The sequence below is a fragment of the Lissotriton vulgaris genome, chromosome 3_1 (genome assembly GCF_964263255.1).
Source record: "Lissotriton vulgaris chromosome 3_1, aLisVul1.2, whole genome shotgun sequence".
In the NCBI taxonomy this organism is placed as follows: Eukaryota; Metazoa; Chordata; class Amphibia; order Caudata; family Salamandridae; genus Lissotriton; species Lissotriton vulgaris.
Genome location: NC_141689.1, coordinates 58013647 through 58032536, shown reverse-complemented (window position 1 = coordinate 58032536; position 18890 = coordinate 58013647). Strand labels below are relative to the sequence as shown.

Genomic DNA, 18890 nt, shown 5'->3' with positions numbered 1-18890 from the left:
AGAAAACGCGCCAACGGTATACCAAGCTATTACACGACTTCATAAAATTGCAAGTTTGATACATCAGAATCCAGGCACCTGGACTTGGTCCGGATGGTTCTGGACAACACTGACCGCTTGGGGATGGAAGATCCTATCCTTCCTAGGCATTGCCCTTGTCATAGTATTCAGTTGCTGCCTGTGCCTACAATGTGGGCCAGCGATTTGTGGACTGTGCGCCACAACATGCATTGAACATTCCAGTTTTCATTCAAACCGTCAAAGAAAGAAAGAAGAGCAAATAATGTTACAAGAACAGACTGATCGATTCATGAGGATCGATATATCATGAAGGGTCCGTAGGGAACAAGGAGGGAATGAGGAAATATAAATTTTTGGTCAAGTTATGTTCCCTAGCGTGTACCCCACCGTCTCCATGTACGAGGTTAAAGTGCATGTAACTTCCCTCCTGTGCCAGCTATAAAGACGCAAATACATTTGCGTCCAACGTTAACATGTCCTCTTTCAGACCCGCCATGAACGGGTTGAATATTCAGTTCCTAAGTATGCCTTGCCAACGTCTTTTTGTGGCATACTTTACACGTTTTTCAGCTCTGGCGAAGCAGGCCCCGAATTCTGCCATCGAGCCTTTTTCTGCCTTCCGACTCTGAAAGCCTCAGCCCAGGCTGTCTCTGTACCCGTGACCTCTGCCTTACTGCCTGCGCGGCTCACCGCGCTTAGCTCAGCCTGCTGCCTGCCAAGACTGAATTCAACCTTCGAGTTATCTGTTCCGCTCCTCGAAAATACATTCCTGCCTACTAGTTTAAGTAAACATTCCCCCAGCTGCAGAGCGAAGGGCCTGGCCTTACTGTCTCCATGCATGTAATTCATAGCCTCTGTTACCATGGAAGGCCCATGCCCCCTCGCATCTCATGCAGACACTTAGACGCTTATACACGCACTCACAGTCAGTATAGAATAGCTTCTGCCCCAGAGACCTTTCCGCCCAGATAGTATGGTTCCCAAACATCAGATATCAGATATGATAGAGGTGCGAGTTAATCTGACATGCCAGACTTCTGTCTCTTTCCGCCATTGTAAATGTCAAGTCCCCTGCACCCTCCAGTTTCACGTCAATCACACGTCATGCAGCTGCGTGCGCATCCAGGCCTCAGATTTCTGCTGACATTGCAAGATTCTGCTCTTGTTGCCTCCCACTTATGACACCTACATGTGACGTTTCTAGCACACACCTCTATGTTCACGCCTAGTTCACGCCTCTTAATTACATATCACTACCACATGTGTGTTTTATCTCGTTTCTCTCAGCTGTTACGCCTACTGTATTGGTTTCTATAATGTAACTCAAGTATATAAGCTATGTATTGTCAATAAAATATTGCTCTATCCCTTCCTGCACCCCAGTGGTGGCAGGAACAAGATATCCGGTCATGACCATTCCTTTTTAAGGAATAAAACCCCTAAGAACTCTAACACCACGGACTCTGCCTATTTTTTTCCGATTGAGTTATTATTGATTAAGTACTTACCTGCATAGAAATTAGGACGGTAAATCAAATATTTACCACAAACCATACGTCATATTAGCTGCGTGCGCACCCTAGCCATAGGTTTCAGCTGACTCTGCAAGAACTCACTAAGCACCCACCCACTTGTGACACTATTCTGTGACGTTTCCAGTTCACGCCTCTGTACACACCCATGTTCACGCCTTTTTGCTACGCACATGTGTTCTTATCATATACATTTCACTTGTCACGCCTACTGTATGCCATGCTATTGTGTCGTTTTACTATATATGCCATGTACAGTGTGTAACTCGTTGTCATCTCTTCCCAGATCTCCATTGACTCGAGTCATTTCTGAATTAAAGCCCTTTAAGACTCAGACACCCCGGACTCTGCCTTTCTTTTGATTGAGCTATTCTTGTACTTGTAATTATATGGAAAAAAATTGATACGGTAAAATATTTACCACATAATATCAATGAGCGCAAGGCCGAAGCCCTACGTGACACCGGGGCCAGTGTGACAGCTGGCCGCTGTCACCTGGTGACCCCCGAGCAAATAATACCGAACATTCTCTGCCCCGTCCGGTCAGCCGACAATTCAGAGAGCATGTGTCGGATGGCCTGCGTCCCCTTCGAGTGGGGAGGAGCATCCGGCATGCTGAAGGTGACGGTCCGCGATGATGCCCCCGTGGACTGTCTCCTGGGGAACGATCTCGAGAGTTCCCCATGGGCCGCCGTAGAAAGAAGAGAACACCTGGGGATGTTGGGCCTTCCGGACTGGGCGTGCGTAACCACCCGGTCCATGGCGGCCCGTGCCATCCCCCGACCAGAAGAACCCGAGTGGCCAGCACCTCCTCCCCCGATCGCTCCAGTGGGGGACGCCGACCCGGTCGATCCCCCAGAACAAACCCCAGAAGAACTCGTTCAGCCCCAGGGTCTCCCAGACCTGGCTCAGTGGCGTCAAGAAGGGGGACCCACACAGGAGCAATTCCGTCAAGAGCAGAAGACATGTCCCTCCCTCGAGGGACTACGACAACAAGCCCTCGCCCAGAGCGCGGGAGATACCGCCGGGGCCCACTGGATCTATTGGGACAATGATCTATTGTACAGTGAACAGAGAATCGCCGAGTTGGGGGCCAGTCGAGTGTTAGTGGTGCCCCTCCGTTTTAGAGACTTCCTGCTGAACTTAGCCCACGATGTCCCCCTGGCCGGACACTTGGGTCAGGACAAAACCTACAACCGCCTGGTGACCCACTTTTACTGGCCCAAAATGAGAAATGACGTGCTCAACCACTGCCGGTCTTGTCCCACTTGTCAGGCCAGCGGGAAGAGCGGCCGCAAACTCAAGGCACCCCTGCAGCCCTTTCCCGTGGTTACCACCCCGTTCGAAAAAGTGGGAATAGACATTGTGGGGCCCCTGGACCCCCGAACAGCACAAGGACATCGCTTTATACTGGTACTGGTGGACCATGCCACCCGCTATCCCGAGGCCATCCCCCTTCGAACTGTAACCGCACCGGTGGTCGGCCGAGCCTTAATGGGGATCTTCTCTCGAGTGGGCTTCCCCCGGGAAGTCGTCAGCGACAGAGGCACAAACTTCATTTCGAAATACATGAAATCCCTCTGGCAGCAGTGCGGGGTCACCTACCGATTCACAACCCCCTATCACCCACAGGGCAAAGCTGCTACACCCGGCACCACCCCTGAGCTCCGATTCTGTGTTGACTATCGGGGTCTGAACGCTGTCACCCGAACCGACGCTCACCCCATTCCCCGAGCAGATGAGCTGATCGACCGCATGGGGGCTGCCCGCTACCTCAGCATCTTCGACCTGACAGCGGGGTACTGGCAGATCGGCCTCACCCCCAGGGCCCAAGAACGATCCGCTTTTTCCACCCCGGATGGCCACTACCAATTCAAAGTGATGCCATTCGACATGAAAAATGCCCCAGCCACTTTCCAGCGACTGGTGAACCAGGTATTGGCGGGCCTCGAAGACTTCAGCGCCGCCTACCTGGACGATATCGCTTTGTACAGCCGCCACTGGTCAGACCACCTCAACCACCTCCGAGAGGTCCTGCAGGCCCTCCAACAGGCCGGCCTCACAATCAAGGCCAGCAAATGCCAGATTGGCCAGGGGTCTGTGACCTACCTCGGACACCAAGTGGGGAGCGGCCTGGTGGCCCCCCTCCAGCTCAAGATCGCTGCCATCCAGTCCTGGCAACCACCCATCACCCAAACCGAGGTCCGAGCCTTCTTGGGGCTCACCGGATACTACCGGCGGTTTGTGAAGGACTATGGCAGCATTGTGGGGCCCCTCACGGCACTTACCTCCAAGAACCAGCCAAAAAGAGTCAACTGGACTCCTGACTGTCAAGCGGCCTTCGAGAAGCTGAAGGCTGCCATGTGCACCGCCCCTGTGCTCCAGGCTCCCGACTACAGCCGAGAGTTCATCGTCCAGACTGACGCCTCCGCCCATGGCATTGGGGCCGTCCTCTCTCAACTGAATCCCGAGGGAGTCGACCAACCAGTGGCCTTCATCAGCAGACGCCTACTGGACCGGGAACAGCGCTGGAGCACCATCGAGAGGGAGGCCTTCGCAGTAGTGTGGGCCCTCAAGAAGCTCCGCCCCTACCTCTTCGGTACCCACTTTCGGGTGCAAACAGACCATCGCTCCCTGCAATGGTTAATGCAGATGCGGGGGGAGAATCCCAAGCTGTTGCGATGGTCCATCTCCCTGCAGGGGATGGACTTCACTGTGGAGCACCGCCCTGGCCAGGATCACGCCAACGCGGATGGCCTGTCACGCTTTTTCCGCCTCGACGAGGAGAGTCCCCAAGAAGATGGGTGACTCTCCCCGCCTTCAGCTGGGGGGGACGCATGTTGGACAGGCCACCTGAAGGGCTCGCTCCCTCCCTGCACGACAAGGTCCGGGCACCGGCTCTCCAGGTGCTACCCACAGAAGCGACTCGCAAACCGTCCCCTACGGGACCCCTGCTCCCGGACATCTCTGTATTACCGGCCCGGGCCACCCCCAGCACCATTGCCCGGCCCGGCCGCCATCTTAGACACTGCACCACGAGGCCGCATGGCCTCAGCTCGACCCCAACCCTGGGCCTGGCCAGGCCCCGACAGCCCGGCACCACCATCCACCCAGGAGGTGAACGGACCACTTGGCAGGTCAATGGGAGAAAGAAGTGTCGATGGCTCTCCCCCGCCAGGTGCCGATCGCCCAAGCCTCCCCGGGCGCTGGCTCCACCCCCCTGCTGGGTGTCTGGACTCCCTCATCCCAGACCTCCCGACCTCCAAGTGCGAGGGTCCGGACATCAAAGGGCGCCAGACCTATAACTGGGGCAGCTCCAGAGCAGGAGGGCAGTTGTATCCTGGAGTCGAGAGACACCTTGAAGAACTCATCCTTGACGGACTGCTGGCGCTGCCGCAGCCCTGCCTTGTGAACTGTCGTCCTGCCGCTGGCGCTGCCGCGGCCCTCTGCAATCTACCGTCTTTGTTGGGACCTGCTGGCGCTGCCGTGACCCGTTGTAACTATCATCTTTGTTGGGACCTGCTGGCGCCGCCGCGACCCGTTGTAACTACCATCTTCTCCGGAACCTGCTGGCGCTGCCGCGGACCGTTGCCACCTTCGACCACCCCGGGATCTGCTGGCGCTGCCGCAACCCGTCCTTCAAGAACGCCGAGCTCGAGGATTGTGAGCTACCCATCATCTCATCGTAACTACCAGATTTGTAATAAGACTGTCCCGCTACCCCTTTCCCATCCAAGAGACTAGAATCGAGGGGACCCCTGAGTCCAGACCTCCTTGTACCATTTTACCGTACTTCAAGATTACTTATAAAAAACGTTAAATCTTATCCTTGTGTGGTGCCTATTCTGTGGGGGGGAAGTTACTTGTCTGTACGATCGCTGGAGACGGCTCTCCCCGGAGACCTCTCCCCTTGTCCTCGGCCGACCCTCCAGGTCCCGTCTAACAGACAGTGAGTGCAGAGTGAGTGCAGAGTGACAGTGAGTGCAGAGTGATAGTGAGTGCAGAGTGCGTGCAGAGTGACAGTGAGTGCAGAGTGCGTGCAGAGTGACAGTGCGTACAGAGTGACAGTGCGTGCAGAGTGACAGTGCGTGCAGAGTGACAGTGAGTGCAGAGTGACAGTGAGTGCAGAGTGACAGTGAGTGCAGAGTGACAGCAAGTGAAAGTGAGTGCAGCGTGAGTGCAGAGTGACAGTGAGTGCAGAGTGAGTGCAGAGTGACAGTGAGTGCAGAGTGAGTGCAGAGTGACAGTGAGTGCAGAGTGAGTGCAGAGTGACAGTGAGTGTAGAGTGAGTGCAGTATGACAGTGAGTGCAGAGTGAGTGCAGAGTGACAGTGAGTGCAGAGTGACAGTGATTGCAGAGTGAGTGCAGAGTGACAGTGAGTGCAGAGTGAGTGCAGAGTGACAGTGAGTGCAGAGTGCGTGCAGAGTGACAGTGAGTGCAGAGTGCGTGCAGAGTGACAGTGCGTGCAGAGTGACAGTGCGTGCAGAGGGACAGTGAGTGCAGAGTGACAGTGAGAGCAGAGTGACAGTGAGTGCAGAGTGACAGTGAGTGCAGAGTGACAGCAAGTGACAGTGAGTGCAGAGTGACAGTGAGTGCAGAGTGACAGTGAGTGCAGAGTGAGTGCAGAGTGACAGTGAGTGCAGAGTGACAGTGAGTGCAGAGTGACAGTGAGTGCAGAGTGACAGCAAGTGAAAGTGAGTGCAGAGTGAGTGCAGAGTGACAGTGAGTGCAGAGTGAGTGCAGAGTGACAGTGAGTGCAGAGTGAGTGCAGAGTGACAGTGAGTGCAGAGTGAGTGCAGAGTGACAGTGAGTGCAGAGTGAGTGCAGTATGACAGTGAGTGCAGAGTGAGTGCAGAGTGACAGTGAGTGCAGAGTGAGTGCAGAGTGACAGTGAGTGCAGAGTGCGTGCAGAGTGACAGTGAGTGCAGAGTGCGTGCAGAGTGACAGTGCGTGCAGAGTGACAGTGCGTGCAGAGTGACAGTGAGTGCAGAGTGACAGTGAGTGCAGAGTGACAGTGAGTGCAGAGTGACAGCAAGTGACAGTGAGTGCAGAGTGACAGTGAGTGCAGAGTGACAGTGAGTGCAGAGTGAGTGCAGAGTGACAGTGAGTGCAGAGTGAGTGCAGAGTGACAGTGAGTGCAGAGTGAGTGCAGAGTGACAGTGAGTGCAGAGTGCGTGCAGAGTGACAGTGAGTGCAGAGTGACAGTGAGTGCAGAGTGACAGTGAGTGCAGAGTGACAGTGAGTGCAGAGTGACAGTGAGTGCAGAGTGAGTGCAGAGTGACAGTGAGTGCAGAGTGAGTGCAGAGTGACAGTGAGTGCAGACTGAGTACAGAGTGACAGTGAGTGCAGAGTGACAGTGATTGCAGAGTGACAGTGATTGAAGAGTGACAGTGATTGCAGAGTGACAGTGATTGCAGAGTGACAGTCAGTGCAGAGTGAGTGCAGAATGACAGTGAGTGCAGAGTGAGTGCAGAGTGACAGTGAGTGCAGACTGACAGTGAGTGCAGACTGAGTGCAGAGTGACAGTGAGTGCAGAGTGACAGTGAGTGCAGAGTGAGGGTGAGAGACAGTGAGTTCAAAGTGAGTGCAGAGTGACAGTGAGTGCAGAGTGAGGGCGAGAGACAGTGGGTGCAGAGTGAGTACACACTGACAGTGAGTGCAGAGTGACAGTGAGTGCAGAGTGAGTGCAAGAGTGACAGTGGGTTCAGAGTGAGTGTAGAGTGACAGTGAGTGCAGAGTGAGTGTAGAGTGACAGTGAGTGCAGAGTGACTGCAGAGACAGTGTGTAAGGGTGCAGGGTGCACATTGTGTGATTGTGCAGAATGAGTGTGCAGGATAAACAGTGTGTGACTATGCAGGGTGACATTGGGAGTGTGCGGGTGAGCAGTGTGTGAATGTGTAGGGTCAGTGTGTGAGTGTGCAGAAAACACAACACACATACACCACACACACATACCACACACACACACCATACACACACCACACACACATACACCACACACACATAACACACACACAAACCACATACCTCACTCTCTCAACACCACACACTCGTCACCACTCACCACAACACACTCACCCCCCCAGGCTCACCCCCACAGACTTACCACCACACACTTACCACTACACACACACAAAACACACACAACAACACACCCCCAGCCGTCAATGAATGCTTTCACCAGGCACAAACACCAACAACCATCAATGTACGCTTTCACCAAAAACAAACATGACCATGCATCAGTGGCGCTTAACACCCAGGCACACAACAAACAATGTCAGTGCAACTTTCACCAAACACACACACACACCAACAGATGACAGTGCAGCAGCCACTCTTTCAATCAGCACAATCAACAGCTGTCAGTGCACCCTTTCACCAACCACACGCATTACCATCCAGCTCTGTACGCTTGACAGCCACACTCAGTAACAGCTCTTACTGCACGCTACCACCAGTCATACACACCTCAAGCCACCACTACACGTTCCACCAAACACACATGCCAACAGCCATCACTGCACAGTTCCTACAGGCTCACACATCCACCACCCATCAATGCACACCAATTGATAACACATCCACTAATTTATTATGTACCTATCGCACTATGCTGCACTCTACCTTTTAAAGATAATGGGTTAAAGTGCAGTATGCCACCATTGATAACATTCCAATCCAACACACATATCTCCAACACACACCACATGCTTCCACTCCAAAACACATGCCTAAAACACATTGCCACTTACAATGCCATTATCTCTAACTCAAACAAACCCGAGCCCTAATGCATTCCTAATGCTTGTTTTATTTATCGTTGGCAAATATGGAGATAGTAAGCCCTTGTAGTGAATAAAATCAAGAGAATCTGTTTTCCAACCGTCTAAAGTCATCACCTACTAGCCTTTGCGCAGAGGTACGGTTATCGACATAGCCAGCAATGTTAAGTCAAGGTCAGCATAAGAAATAGGGCAATCAGATATAGGCAGTATTGACTGTTTGCAATCAATGCCCGAAATATCAAACAGAAGGGAAAAATCACTTTAAGGCTGATTAGTACAATGTAAACTATTGCTGCATTTTATTAAGTCAGACACATAAGTGCAGGTTAAAAAATATGATATACTGGAGATTTTAGAAGTCACAGTCCCAAAGTATCTGAGCCTGGCTCTTCCAGTCAGATTTGCAAAGCATTAACACAGGTGCGGTATTGCTCTGAGAGGGAGGTGGCAAATGGCCGCTAAATGCCCCAAATAATTGCATTGTTCGAAGTGTGGACTATGATGCATGGTTTGGATGAACAAAACGGCTCGTGAATGAGGTGTGCAAGTTTACTACCTTTATGTGAGTGGCAGAGGTGGTACATTATACCACGCAACCAAGATGATCCAAAGTACGAAAAGAAAAGAAATATCCTGAAACATGAAATCAAGCATTATTTAAAAGGGTGCGCAGTCTCTAAATTAAAATAAATAAACTAAATAAAATCTGCCCGCCTCCAAAAGTAGGCACACTACCTTCTAGAGAAAATAAAAAAATTAGCTACTGGTTTATTTATATGCTACCTAGGAGTGCAAGTGGGCAGAGAAGCACCTTTTTCCGAGGATACTACTTGGCGCTCTGATAACATCAGAGCTTTACTAGAAAAACATGCATGAGCTCCCTTCAAAGGTATTAGGGTAATTATGGCAAACATGCCGGCTGCCTCTTCGATCCAGAAATAGAGCTGCCAGCATGCAGACAACTGTGTTGGAAATAAGGCACTGTGGCACCCAAAGTCAGAAGAGCCAAGTCTTTGTGCTCCTCGTGTGCTAAAAGGAAGGCAAGCCGCAAAGTGAAAACAAAGAGAGCCATGCTCCTAAATGTAAAAGTACTGTGTACCGCTCCGTAACTGCCTGGCTTCACATGGAAAGAAATGGTTACCGGTATATTAAACCAGTATTTGCAATGCATTAGGACTCGCATTTACGTGAGAAGCATTGCATTGTAAACGGTAGCGATCACAGACAATGGGAGGGCGTGGGGGGTTGGGGGAGAAGAAGGCACGGACAACGGGAAAGTAGGTGGGGGCAGTAGCAAGAAAGCACGGATGATGGAAGGGAGGGGGTAGTAGGGAAGGTACTAGGAGAACCTAATTAAAGTAAATAGTGGTCACAATCTAAATAACAAGTACCGTGTAACACTCGAAGTATAGGGGCCAGTAGCCATGAGAGGATACAAATGACGACATGGCCATCATAGGGAGGGACTAACAAGCCTATAAACCAATTGTAAGGCAGCATTTACGAAGGGGACAGCTTGTCTCCCATACTCTACTACTGTAAGTCTCGCAGAGCGAGCAGCGCATGCGCACTGCCGCTAAAGCTCGACCTAAAAACAAAAAAAGACACCTTGAACAAAAAAAACACCAAATGTCAATTTAAGGAGGTTTTTAACTCCTAATCGTCAGTTCAGGAAGATTTTGATGCGGCGCAAGAAGAGAATCTTCTCCAGATTGCAGCTGCGGTAGATCCTGTGTGTTCTGTATCACTTACAGCAGAAAACATCCACTGGAAGTTGCTGGCACATCCAAATGACGTGCTGGCAAATGCAAAATCTTGAAGGAGCATGCGGCCGGTTAGCATTCCACAAATGGCCCTGGAAATCTTGTGGGCCATCACGAGTGCTTGGCAAGTCACTTCTGCACAATCACAATTGCGTTTTGAGTCCGTGTACCCAAAAAAACTCTGCTCCGCTGCAGAGTGCACAGTTTAACAGTAACTCAGCTAAATGCGGAGTTACTAAATTCCGCACACTCCATGAATGGAGTGGAGTTTTACACCCAGGCTTAATGGAAACCAGACTCTGTCTTGGAGAGCTTGTTTCATGATGATTCCCATATGTCGTGGGCCACTACAATCATTCTATGTCACAGAATTAGGATTCTCGACACTCACAATATACCTCCCTCTTGATTACAGTTCATCTTTGACATTTCTGTATTTTTGATATCCACTCTCACTGGTGAGAAGTTGAGTGTGCTAGTTCCACGACTGATGTATAATTATATCTTTCAAATTTAGCATATCGCCTTTGTAGCTTGTGGCAGTGACAATCTGTTCAAACAAAATGGCAGATGGTGTGTTTAATTTTACAATGGAATTGATATAGACTCCAGCTGACTTAGATGGAGTGGGATGACCTTGAATGGGCACTCTGGAAAAGTAGTCAGCAGGGTTCAGATCCCTATCTGGATGATGCGCAATACTATAATTGTACTCTTGTAGCCATAATCCACAGCATTCCACACGAGGAGGCATCTTGGCATTTGGTTGGCAAAATATTGTTAGTAAAGTTTGATGATATGTTACCACCCTAAGCGGCTTTCCATGCAGGACTACATGGACGTGATCACATGCACACGCCATGACTAAACTTTCATTCTCAGTATGTGAGTAAGCATATGCCACAATATTCCTTCGAGCATTAGCGCTGTGCAAGAATAGCACCTAACCCAACTGGACTAGTATCAATTAAAATCTCCATATTAAGCTTCAGATCATATCAGGAGAATTCTCAATGGCTTTGTTTGATTTTATTAAAATTGTTAGCACTGATATAAAACATTCTTTTTCGTCAACTCTCTCAATGGAGTACTAACAATGGCAAATTCTCATATATATCTAGAAGATTAGCTTGACAAGCCAAGGAATGAACGTACCATGGCTACATCTTGTGGTTATCAACATTTGACAGTGCTTGTACTTTAGCTGGATCTCGTACCATGCCCCCATTAGAAAATATATGGTTAAATAATTTTAGCTTTGTCGGCATTCAAATTCAAACTTGCTTATGCAAGTAGACAACATACTTGTGCAAGAGCTTTATCGTGTTTTTATTTATTAGCTCTGGAAACCACTATGGCATCAATGTTATTGAATGGATTCATGACATGATGTATGATAAGTCGAATATTGTCTTGAAACTATGCTGCCGCAGATGACACGCCAAAACTTTGGGCCCCACTAGGATGTCGGGCGGATCGCCACCGCCATGCGGGCAGTGGCGATCTGCCCGACATCCTTCCCCGCCCGCCACCCATTTTCCCTGCCATATTACTATGTTGGGGAGGACTGCGGCGGACGGAAAGACCGCTTTTCCGCCCGTTCAAGGATTTGAACGGGTAGAAAAGGGTTTCATATGGTGGCGGTGTCTGTTAGACACCGCCATCCATATTAGGGTTTGGGCGGGGACATGGTCTACCATAGCGGCAATGCCGCCACGGAAAGGCATGCAGGAGTGTCTTGTGGGGGCCCGTTGCGGGCCCTCAGGGACTCCGGGGGGCGTGAGGGGTGCACATGGGGGTACCTATGGTACCCCCCTGCACTTCACTGTACAACGTGGCATGCACCATACAGGGTGCCTGTCACGTTGTGCATTGAAGTGCACAATGTGCATTTTTAGCATTGCAGTGGGCGGTGCTTTCAGCACCGCCAGCCGCAATGTTAAAAATGCTGGTTGCGCCCACCAGTGTGGCGGGCGCATCCTAATAGCCCCCACGGGACCGCCGCCCTTATGGCTAGTGGTCTTGTTTTACCTCGGGACGGCGGGTGGACAAAGTCCGCCCGCCATTTTAATGGGCCCCTTTGTGTCTAAACCAGGGGTCTCCAACCTTTTGTGTAGTGAGAGCTACTTCTGGTCAGAGAAAATTGTCGTGAGCTACTAAACCCCAAGCAACTCGCGCATTTTTCCGGGAGACCTACCGCACCCCATTTCATTGATGTTAAGCCTAATTTCTTCAGAGCCCATACTGTGGTTTGAACACAATACTAAGGAGTTCCCAAATATTATGTTTTTATAGTTCTTCCTGGTACTATACAGTGGCTTCGTAGTGCTAATATGTCAGGAGTCTGTGTTACCCTTTTATCAACTTCAGGAAGGTTGAAGGCTAAATTTGCCTTACCAGACTGAGGCCTCGCCCAGCTGGTGTGACACGCAGTCTTGCAGCAAGTGCCAATACCTCCTGAGTCCCTCAGGTCTGTGCTGATAAACTCCAGAGTCCATGCATAACCACTGAGTATGCTTGTGTAGGCACACTTTTGTTGACACCAAAGGACAGGTGTTGGGGAGGAGAAATGGCCCTTGAATAGCTCTGGACCTGCCTCAATGTCATCAGAGGAAGCTGTAGGTTGGCTGTGTGGCTGAACAATGCTGGGAAGCTCTCTGCTCGCCTGATGCTCGTTGCTCCTAGTCCACAGACAGTTCAGACACAAACGGTCAGCCCTTTCCAGAACTTTCACAATGGCACAGATGTGTGCAGATCCGCCTTCAGATATGGAGCGCTACATGGAATACCTGATCACCACTTTTCAGCCCTACGCTGGCAAGGAAGGGGACCGCAGCAAAATGTCATTCGAAGAGTTTGAACATTTCATTACCAGAGCGTAAAAGCTTAACAAAGAGACACTGAAGAAAATGATGGCCTCCTAATCAACTCTAGCCTTTGGTGGTGTTGATTGGAAGAAAGATAATCAGAGAGACTTCCAGGAGTTTTTTAGCCTAATTGAGGGTATGGTGATTGCCTGCCACAAGGCAATAATGTGAAGGCAAATCTGCACCCAAGCCAGATCTCAAGTATTCACAGACGTACATCACACTTTATGTTCTTTACAGTTACTTTCCATAAAAGATTACAGCACATTTGTCATAATGATCACTGTATTTTCGCCGTTGTTTTTGCCTGGAACCCACACTTTTCAGATCACCTGACCTCAAGGGGGTAATGTCCACTCCAGCAAATAGTTTAAAAAAAAATTAAACTAGCCAGTCCCACCTTGCTAAGCACACTAAACTGACAGTTCATTTGTTATTCTAGGAGCATCAAAAAGATCCGGAATGTGAAGCAAAGACAACAGCAGTGCCTCCTTTAGTAGCTTCTTTTACCTGAGCCCAAGGCAAACTCAACAACTGCCCAGTCATGCAGTAGCGAGTACATTCATCCAATTAAACTACTGACCCAATTATATAGAAGTAGTGCCCCATCCATGGTGCAAGCCCGAAATAGCTCAACCTTTCCTCAAATAGTGCCCTGTCCACGCCGGGCCTGCAACCAGGGCAATGAGTCAATGCTGGCACTGTTCCAAGAAGCCCTGAGGTCACTACCCAGGCATGGCAGCGACTGGCTCTCTCTGCTCCCAGTGTTGCATAACATTTTTTCGTATCTACAGAGAAAATATATATAAGAAGGCAGCCTCCCGGCCATGGTCTGATTCCAGTCAAGCCCACCGAAGGATGCAAGCACATAGATTTCATACATTTATGGGCCGGGTTATATTCTTGTTCTTTCAAGAGAATACTCCTGGTATAAACTCATGAAGCCAAGATGCCAGCAGTTGCCTTATTTGGAAACAAATAAAAGAGATAAAATATATTTAAAAAATAAAGATTGTCAGGGTAAGCTGTTGATTTGTGGCCATCTCCTCAGCACTCATAACGCGCTGGCTGGAAGCATTTGTGACACAGATTGAGCCGGAGAAGGGTTCATTGGTACACCCTGCGCGCCCTCCTAGAGTGTGACCACTACTACCACCAGACCCCCGGGGGCTCTAGTCGAGGGGGCTGACAGCGATAGCAGCAAGATGAATGATACTGCCAAGGCAGGCCGTCTTTTACCTGACCCATACCTCAGAGATGCCTACCAACAAGGGTTCAGCCACTTGAGAGGGGGTGAGGGGCAGCACTTGACATTGTCTGACTCAAAAACATAAACCAGGCCTGACACGAATGTAAAATTGTTTTTTTTTCATTCTGGAATCCTAAGGCTATGAGTTATCTACTTAAATTGGTATCCTTGCACTAAATACTCAAACTAATAAATGTGTGTTCACACCTCTGAGAGGCCTCTTGTCACTGCTCTATTACCTGCTGCTCTGTGGCAATTAATATAAGGTGGCTCGAGTCACTGAATTACTTAAGAGGCACAAAGACTTATACAAATCTTCAAATTCCACTCACTGTTCGCTAACACTGATGCATATGGGGTGAGCAGCCAGCACTGTTCCAGATTTCATAACTTTAATGATAGCTGCAGCAGATGAGAAGCGTTAACTTCCAGGATGAATTTGAATTTGAATTTAAAATTATTTATAAAGCGCACGTACACCAGCGGTTTCATGGCGCTAGGATGAAGAAATATTCCTGTCAAATTCCAAAATTAGGCCGCCTGATTCAATCAATCAATCAATCAAAGCATTTATATAGCGCGCTACTCACCCGGAGGGTCTCAAGGCGCTTGGGTGGTCCTCTACTGCTCGAATAGCCAGGTCTTGAGTTGCTTCCTGAAGGAGAGGTGGTCTTGGGTCAGTCGGAGGTGAATGGGGAGGGAGTTCCATGTCTTGGCAGCCAGGATGGAGAAGGATCTTCCTCCCTTGGTGGCTCTTCGGATGCGAGGAACGGCGGCGAGGGCGTGGGTGGTCCATCAGAGTTGGCGGGTGGGAGTGTAGAAGGTCAGGCGGTCGTTGAGGTATTTGGGGCCTTGGTTGTGGAGGGCTTTGTGTGCGTGGGCGATGGCCGCGTGGGGGCTCATGTAGACGTTGAAGAGGGTGGGGCTGAGTGATGATGCTTTTGGTATGCCGCAGATGACTTTGGTGGCCTCTGATCTGAACGGGGGGAGGCAGACTCTCTGGGTTCTTCCGGCGAGGAAGGAGATGATCCACTTCTGAATGATATGCCACGCTTTGGCTATCAGGAACTTAAAATGCCACAAATAGTCTATAAATCACTGGAGAAATATTCTTCCCTCGGAAATCAACATTATATAAAGCTGAACAAAGAATCGGATTGCGCACTTTGAAATACCTCAGAGATGCCTACCCACAAGGGCGCCACTCAGCAACTTGAGAGGGGTTTTGGGGGCCAGCACTGGGCAGTGTCTGACTCGGAAACATAAACCAGGCCTGACAAACATTCTGAAATGTTTTTTTTTCACTTAAGAATCCTAACGCTACTACGGGTTTTCAGAATTGGAATCCCTGCACAAAAAGTAACGAATCCATGTTAAAACCTCGAGAGGCCTCTCAACACCGCTCACCTGCTGCTCTGTGGAAATTAATGTGAGGTGGCAGGCTGTACTGAGAAGGGCAGATGGCGCAGGTCCCAGCAGTTCTACTGCTTGCGCGACCTGCAAACAAGCAGCTCTGCCCTGTCACACCTGCTGCAGCTCCCGACTGGCACTCATAGCACTCGTGACTCAACAGCGCGGTGCCAGTGAAGAAAAGGCGGGGGCGCTTAGAGATGGTCACAAGACGTGGATCACGTCGTAGGAAGTAGAGGTACGTCATCCTCTTTGGGCCCGCTCCACCCCAGCTAAGCTCAAGCCAATCTGAGCAGCTGGATTGGGTGAGGGCGGGCATCAGACGCTGAAAACGACCTAATAGCCCAAATAACACTAAAGGGCTACTAAATTGAGAACCACGCAGCGCAAGCTAATCGCAGGGTCTCGGCGAGCTACCGGTAGCTCGCGATCGACCGGTTGGAGAACCCTGGTCTAAACTGATAAACATGTTTACCTTCAATCTTATTCAAATCCCAACAGATGATAACCTTTAGTAACCTTTATTTAAATCAAGGCGAGAGAAGACCTTGGCACCATTTAGTTGCATTACGATATTAGCAATGTGTGGACCAGGATGTCATATTGTTCAATTACTTTGTTTGACTGATGCATGTCAACGCATATGCGTATTGCTCCTACACTGTAGTTTCTGGGCACTACCATGATGTTGGACGAGTCAAACGCTGAAATGAAATGCCAAAGAACCCAACACAAAACCCCTGACTCACCTCTGACTCTCTGCGATGGTCTTCATCTATCCCAGTACCCAATGATGTCGACAGTAGCTGGAACACAAAACAAGCACTAAAGGTGGACTTCCTTCATTCACACAGACAGAGAGCAAGGGTATCAGAGGGAAAAGCCATTCAACATCACGAGGAGGAGGATACTGCTCAAGAGCCAGGAGAGACACCCAGGACAGACAAAGGACCCTTCCTATCCAAGTCAAGGGGAAGTGACACAGAATTCGAGGGGAGTTCAGACAAGTGGTGAGAGGACTGGTGGTCACACAGAAAGGACGCGCAGGAGGCGTCGTACTCAGGAGGGTTGTGGCAGAGGAAACAGTGGAGGTGAGTAGTCAAGGTCGATTGGGAGAAAGGGTAGGGAGTAACAGGTTTTACTTCTTTCATACTCTCTTTCTTTTTCTTGGGATTTGATTTTTTTCCCTTCTCCTCCTACTGACTTTACTGTTTAGACAGTACAAGAGGAGTGAGAAGTAGGCTGTATGCTATAAACCCCAACTCACCTACTCATAGAGGACCATACTAGGATGGTGGTGCCTCCCACCACAAGCAAGGTTAAAAAATAAAAGAATACCATAAGGATAAAAGAAAATTAGTTACAAAAAGACAGGAGAGGAAACCTGGGAAAAAACAATAGATTTATTTTTTTTATTTTGCATTTTTCCGTTATTTGCACAATTATTCCACTCAGGTGTGTCGCTCAGCCCCACACTGTTCAATATATACATGGCCCCCCTTGCTGCCATCATCAGACAGCATGGCCTCAGCATTATATCCTACGCCGGCGACACCAAGCTCATCCTCTTACTCACACAGAAGCCTGAAGACACCAGATTCTGTTTCCAGGAATGAATGAAGAATGTTGCAGCCTAGATGAAAGAAAGCTGTTTGAAGCTCAACTCAGAGAAGGCTGAGGTTCTCATTCATGGACCCTGCACCTCCGCCTGGGACATCACATGGTAGCCCTCCACCCTTGGTAACCCACCCACTCCCACAGACCACGCACAAAACCTCAGCATCATCCTTAACTCCTCCCTCTCCATGAACCGCCAGCTCAACGACATCACCTCCACTAGGTTCAACTGCTTAGGCTTCCTCCGCAGGAACTTCAAATGGATCCCCCCCAACTGCCGAAGGACCGTCACCTATGCACTCATAACCAGCAGACTCGACAATGGCAACACCCTTTACGCCAGAATCAACTGATCCATTCTACACAGACTCCAAACCATCCAGAATGCCGCAGCCAGACTCATCCTCGGGACTCCACATCACGAACATATGACCCAACTCATACAAGAACTCCACTGGCTCCCCGTGGAGAAACGAATCACTTTCAAACTCCTCACCCTCGCCTACAAATCCTTCAAGAAAATCGGGCCCAAACAATTTAACGAGAGAGTATCCTTCCACGTACCCAAGAGGAACATCTGCTCCGCCAGGCTTGCCCTGGCAGGGGTCCCCCGCATCCGCAGAAACAGAACTGTGTGGTATCCTCGTGTGGGCTCATGGCAGCTGCTTGCACCTGGAACTCGGAACACTCGGTGTGTAGAGTGTTCCGAGTACACCAGTGTGGCGGTTGGCGTAGGCTCCCATAGATGTGATCTGTACTTGCTCATTAAACGTATATCATTTAATCACATTCCTGCTTACCTCGTGTCCTTCTTCGTGGGATTCTTCACTGGCGACGATGAGGAAACACACCCACGCAAATTGGGAGCCTGCAGCCCTGGTATAACCAGATCAAGATTACCGTTACGAAGATCTTTGGCCGGATCTTCCCAGAGAATCGATCGGACGCTCCACTGTAGTTTGCTGCCAAGATTCGTGAAAATCCCGCTTTTTCCAGCCTAGCGGTGAGACTTTATTCTAATTTTGATCAGTTTAACTCAAGGCGCGTACAGTTGCCGGCAGCGCGAGTTGACGCATGCGCTCAACCTTGCGCTTATTGTTATCATCCGCGCGCGTGCGTACTGGAATCCTAGTTGCAACACATGCGCAACAGAGATCGTTCTTGATCCTCGAGAAGAAAAACAAAGCGTCGCTTAGCAACCTTGCTTTTATGACGCATTGGCAACCATACAAAGGGTTTCCTGGCTGATTTCTTTTTCTTGGAATGTTATTACATCATAATGATCTGCCTAGTCTCAATTCAGTATTAAAACAATGACTTTCTCAAGGTTATGACTTTATGTTTAGACTACAATCGTCTATGACATCACAATAATTACCAAGTCTGCTATTCCTATCCATTGATTCTTCAGAGAAAAGACAATTAACCAAATCAAATTGTGTTAAAGTCATTAATATTATTACTGTTTTCATTCTATCAGCATGGAAAGCTACAATGCTCCTCCCCCATTCTTGGCAAGTCCAGGCAAACCGCCTTTAGAGTGGAAACAATGGCGCGAAGGTTTTGAGGCATATCTTGAGGCTATTGGGGGTGAGAATTATACTGATAAGCGTAAACTTGCCATTCTTAAACATTCTCTAGGC

At 49.5% G+C, this 18890-nt stretch overlaps 1 protein-coding gene and 1 pseudogene across 1 annotated transcript in view; both read left to right on the top strand.

Moving 5' to 3' along the window:
• The window catches only part of LOC147725940 (vomeronasal type-2 receptor 26-like), a 334468-nt gene that overhangs the window by 75457 nt on the left and 240121 nt on the right, over positions 1-18890 (top strand). The window lies entirely within an intron of this gene.
• Positions 12840-13142, top strand: LOC147725941 (protein S100-A11-like; annotated as a pseudogene).